The 5,780-nt window shown below is 37.2% G+C and overlaps 1 protein-coding gene across 1 annotated transcript in view; it reads left to right on the plus strand.

The window, feature by feature from the left end:
- ZBTB25 (zinc finger and BTB domain containing 25) overlaps nucleotides 1-5,780 on the plus strand; it is a 35,003-nt gene that overhangs the window by 22,120 nt on the left and 7,103 nt on the right. The gene's annotated exons all lie outside the window — the stretch shown is intronic.

Below are 5,780 nucleotides of genomic sequence, written 5' to 3' on the forward strand. Positions count from 1 at the left end.
GACAGAGTCTCACTTTGTTGCCCTTGGTAGGGTGCCGTGGCATCATAGCTCACAGCAACCTCCAACTCCTGGGCTTAGGCAATTCTCTTGTCTCAGCCTCCAGAGTAGCTGGGACTACAGGCGCCCGCCCCAACTCTCGGCTATTTTGTTTGTTTGTTTGTTTACAGTTTGGCCAGGGCCAGGTTTGAACCTGCCACCCTTGGTATATGGGGCCAGCGCCCTGCCCTCTGAGCCACAGGCGCCGCTCGGTACTATCAACTTTTAAATTGGTCCTGATATTTAGAAAATAAAGTCTTTTGTAGAACCTAATTATCAATGGATGATGCTTAAGAAAAAAGTGTTAATGTTAGCAGAATGAAATCAGTGCCTTTGCAAACACAGAAGTTTTGAAACACCTTTAGTAGTACCATCTGAATAAGCATTTTCACATCAAGATTGCTTATTTAGAAAATCATAAACATTAACAATTCATATGTTAACATAATGCAAAAAAGACAACTAATGAGTATAGCAAGAGATGAAAACAGTATGCATTTGTCAGATTTATAGACGGCATCAAATTCAGAACTGCTGTCTCAGTTGAATTAGTTGAACGCTCTATGAATTTGTATTTCTCTTGCTGAAGGAAGAATCCTTTAGGCCTTCATTGTAAAGTTTGTCCAGTACCCAATCTGCAGAGAAGAACTTTTGGTAGTAACTAATCCAGTAGTTCCATTAGTGTGATTTTATAGTTTTAGGAAATGGACATAATTTGCCCATGTTTCTTTAAAAAGATGTAGATAAACATGAGCCAACATAATATTCATAGAAAAATTAATTCAGCTTTAAACTTTTTATATGAAGTATTTCTTAATATTAGCATCTGATCTACAGTAATATAGTACTAATTTTAATGAGAAAAACAAAATGAAACTTTCACTTTTATAATAGCTCATCCACTTAACATTTTTACAGACAAAGAACTACTATAAATATGTAACATTATGCAGGCTTTTTTCTGCACCTAATCACAAATCATAATGAATATACTGTTTATATAGAGACTAAATGCTTTCAAACAACTACTATATTCAGATCATCACCTTTCCCACACCAGACAAACTGCTCTCACTTTATGTTCCCTGTGTGGCACTCATTTTGCTGCATTACCCGTGGCTTTTTGCCAGTTCCTGTTGTCACTGCTACCTAGGTTGAGCTCTTGGAGGGAGCCTGTCCCTGTTATCAGTGTTTGGAATGCATTATGCCTAACATATGTTGAGTCAAATTTAATCAGTACACCTACATTTTATGTAGCTTCCTTTTAATAAGTTTTTGTAACAAAATAAGGATCATTAGAAAAAATCTTTTCAAAATTGTAACATAAAATGTACCATGGGCTGGAATTTTGAATTCTGTGTAATAAGAAACTTCATGTTACACAATAAAGGAATGTCATAGGAATTTGAACCTAAAGGATTCTAAACCTTAAGTGAGGACTTTATAAAATACAGAAACAGCAGGCAGAAAAGTCCAACCCTGATATAGTATTAGATGAAATCAGAGAGTAGACTTTACATATGTCAATAAAGTCAACATTAAAAGGATCTTTTCAAACAGTGGGATTCTAAAGCCTAACAATTATTTTTTAAAGTCTGCCGTAAACTCCTAAAAAATTCTTAACTATAAAAAATAAGGCAACATGAAGCTAGAACTTTATGCATGAAATTACACTGGATTGCATATAGAAGCCAGTTTAGACTGGTGTCTTCTCACAATCTATATCCCTTAAAAACCTTTAGCAAGCCTACTTACACATATACTGGTAAAATAATCTCTTAGAAATAAATCAGAGGGTTTCTAAGACTGTACTAAATAGTTGACCAATTAAGATCATCACAAACTTCATGCTGTCAAGTACATTACCTTGAAAGAAAATTATGCAGATAGCTTTTCTGAAGAACTCCATTTGTGCCACATGCTTATTATTCTTTGAGGTGGAGGAGGTGGCAGAGAACATAATTTCTATTTGAAAGTTCTTTTGTTTTCTGCTACCTTTATTTAAATGTTACCAGGTACTATTTTTATATCCTATAAAGTGCACTGAAAAAATGTTAAGTCAATTGTGCTACATTAAATTAGAGGAGAATTTTCATATTCTTTGGGTTTATAAGAAGCAAAGTGAATAATACTTGACTCTTAAAAGGGAGAAAATGCTGAAAAAATTGATGAAGAACCCCCCCCCCCGCCTTATAAAATTCGTGGTTCAAAGAGAATCTGAGTCCTAGCTAATAATAAATGCTCGTTAAAAACAGCATTTATACCATGGCAAATTTAAATGAAAATTAATATAGTATTAAGGCCCTAATGATCCTTTTAATGTCAAATGGATGTGACTTGAATCAGAATCTACTTATATTCACTAAATGTTTTGTATATAAGTTCAAATTGTTTAAATACTATTTTATTAAAAGTATTTTGTGACTTCTAAGTCATCTGATTCCTGCTTGTTTCTACAATAATACAAAAATATGGATTACCTTAGAAAGTACTGTAATAGAATTTGGCTGTGTAACAGATATAATCAGATTGAGACCAATTAATTGCTGGATTCCATTTTCTAATGCAAATTCTACTTATTTAATTCCATAGCTATTCTAGATAAAAATGATTGAGGAAAACAAAACCACCTAAAAGTAAATGCAAGTATACATCTTATAAAAACAATCAATTATAATAATTCTAACTAAAATTATATATCAACCACAGTGAAAAAGAAAAGTAAAAATCTAGAAACTTTCCAAAACATTTTCAGTAACTGGTGAATGCTGTACTTTCTGCTTATTCATGAGAGATTACTAAAAACTAATGATGCAAGTACACTGGCTTGGAGCCACCACTGCAGTAAATAAGGACAAAATTCTTCACAACCCTGTAAAATGTAGCAACCTTAGTTGGGATTTTTAAAGTGTTCACTTATAAATATAATATTTGTTGGTAGCTATCCAAGTTCATTAGCACCACATATAGTGAATTAAAAAGTGTTTTTAGAAGATCACTTTTTTTTTTTTGTAGTTTTTTTTTGTTTGTTTTGGCCAGGGCTGGGCTTGAACCCACCAGCTCCAGCATATGGGGTCAGCACCCTACCCCTTTGAGCCACAGGCACCGCCCAGGATGACTGTCTTTTTTAAAGAAAAAAGTTTGAAATTAAAAATAAGCCAGGTGGAGATGGTGCATGCCTATGGCCTTGGCTACTCAGGAAGGTGAGGCAGGAGGATCATGTGAGCCCAGGAATTTGAGGTTGCAGTGAGCTATCTTCATTCCATTGCACTCCAGCCTGGCAACCAAGTGAGGCACTGTCTTTAAAAAATTCTATAAAAATTTTAAAAAGTTTGAACAGAAGTATACAATTAAAAGAAACTGATTTCTTGGGTTATCTGTTTTGAAAGACAATTTTTCATCTTGCTAAATTGAAGGATTTTCCCCCTCAAGATTATAAGCATGGGCTCGGCGCCTGTAGCTCAAGTGGCTAAAGCGCCAGCCACATACACCTAAGGTGGCGGGTTTGAATCCAGCCCGGGCCTGCCAAACAACAATGATGGCTGCAACCAAAAAATAGCCAGGCATTGTGGTGGGTGCCTGTGGTCCCATCTACTTGGGAGGCTGAGGCAGGAGACTCGCTTGAGCCCAGGAGTTGGAGCTCAGGCAGTTCTCTTGATGCCACAGCACTCTACCCAGGGGGATAGCTTGAGGCTCTGTCTCAAAAAAAAAATAAGATTATAAGCATGAAGATGGGAATGTCTGGGGTAAATATTAATACTTTTACACTTAAGCCAAAATCTTGCTATCCATTATTAGGTTTAATTCTAAAGTCAGTTTAGTTTCTTATGTTCTCAATATGTATTTATGGAAAACATAAATGATTTTATAGGACAAATTAGCATATGCTTTCTATATGCAGTCCATAAATAAAGAATTCACCCAAATCATTTAAAGTCATCTAATGTACATTTTTTTTCCAAAATGAAGCTTCTTGTCTGCAAAAAAAAAAAAAAGTCTCACTCTGTTGCCCAGGCTGGAATGTCAAGGCCTCAGCCTAGCTCATAGCAAGCTCAAACTCCTCCTGCCCCCTGAGTACCTGAGATGACAGGCACCCACCACAATGCCCAGCTATTTTTCTAGTTTTAGTAGAGACACGGTCTTACTCTTGCTCAGGCTGGTCTTGAACTCTTGAGCGCAAGGGATCCTCCAGCCTCAGCTTCCCAGAATGCTAGGATTATAAGCATGAGCCACCTTGCCTGGCCTCAAGATGAAGTTCTTTAACAAAAATTCCTCACATGTCATACTTCATCTACTTTTATTTACTTCATCTATTTCAAGTACTATCACTCAGTTCAGACAAATGGGAGACTATCCAGATTTGAGTCCTAAAACTAGTGAGATAGGTCAGTGTGTTTTATTATGGCCATTTCACACAAGAAAAGGTTGAAATAGAATTTTTTTTAAAAAAATGGCAATTATTGAGATCAGATGCTCCCCTTTAAATAATTGAAAAATGCAAATAAGTCCCGCCAATTTTTGAGATAGAGTCTCCTGTCATCCAGGTTGGAGTGCAATGCCACCACCATCATTCGCTGAAACTTCAAATTTTGGGGCTCAAATGATCTTCCTGCCTCAGCCTTCCAAGTAGCTGGGATTACAGGCACCTGCCACCACACCCAGCTGCCCTTTCTTTCTTTCTTTCTTTTTTTTTTTTTTGCAGTTTTTGGCCAGGGCTGGGTTTGAACCCATCACCTCCAGTATATGGGGCCAGTGCCCTACTCCTTTGAGCCACAGGCACTGCCCAATAACTTTTCACTTTCTATCCAACCATGTGCATGGCTCATGTTTAGCCAAACATAAATAATATTTTCACTAGATTATTATGATTTCTTAAGATCTTTACTGCTAGGCTGGCTTTGAATCCACTCTCCCTCTTTGAGGAGAAGTTTATAAATAACATGTTTCTTAGGCTGGCTGTGGTGGCTCACGCACATAATCCTAGCACTTTGGGAGGCCAAGGCAGGTGGATTGCCTGAGCTTACAGGTTTGAGACCAGCCTGAACAAGAGGGAGACCCCATCTGTAAAAACAGCTGGGTGTTGTGGTGGGCACCTGTTGTCCCAGCTACTTGAGAGGCTGAGACAAAAGAACTGCCTGAGCCTAGAAGTTTGAGGTTGCTGTGAGCTGTGATGCTACAGCACTCTACCAAGGGCAACAAAATGACTCTGTCTCAAAAAAAAACCCAGAAAGTGTGTTCCTTAGAGAAGTTATTGTGAAGATGAATTCTATGTTACCTGTTATTTTTTGTTATTAACTTTTCAGCTGATAAATCCATGCAGAAAATGGATATATAGGTCTGCTGAAGCCAATGGAAGGTGGAAAGGGAAACACACACTCCTGATCTGTCCTTTTGCACTTAGTAACTATCTGAAGAAACTTGTGAATGGCTCTTGTAAAGGACTTGAGTAAAATAAAAAACCACCATTTAATTTCAGTATGCATATTCTAAACACTCTGCTGAAATTGGGAAAATGCAATATATTTTTTGAGTTAAGATTACTGCTTATGAGTTTAACTATAAATCACACATTCACAAGAGTAGCTTACCTGATTCACCATTTTAAACATACAAGTGCACTGTAAAAATGAGTTTTAAAAAATGGATGTGATGATGGCTCGGCGCCTGTGGCTCAGGTGGCTAAGGCGCCAGCCACATACACCTAAGGTGGCGGGTTTGAATCCAGCCCAGGCCTGCCAAACAAC

This window comes from Otolemur garnettii, unplaced genomic scaffold, assembly GCF_000181295.1.
Source record: "Otolemur garnettii isolate 467f Iridium unplaced genomic scaffold, OtoGar3 scaffold00115, whole genome shotgun sequence".
NCBI classification, from domain to species: Eukaryota; Metazoa; Chordata; class Mammalia; order Primates; family Galagidae; genus Otolemur; species Otolemur garnettii.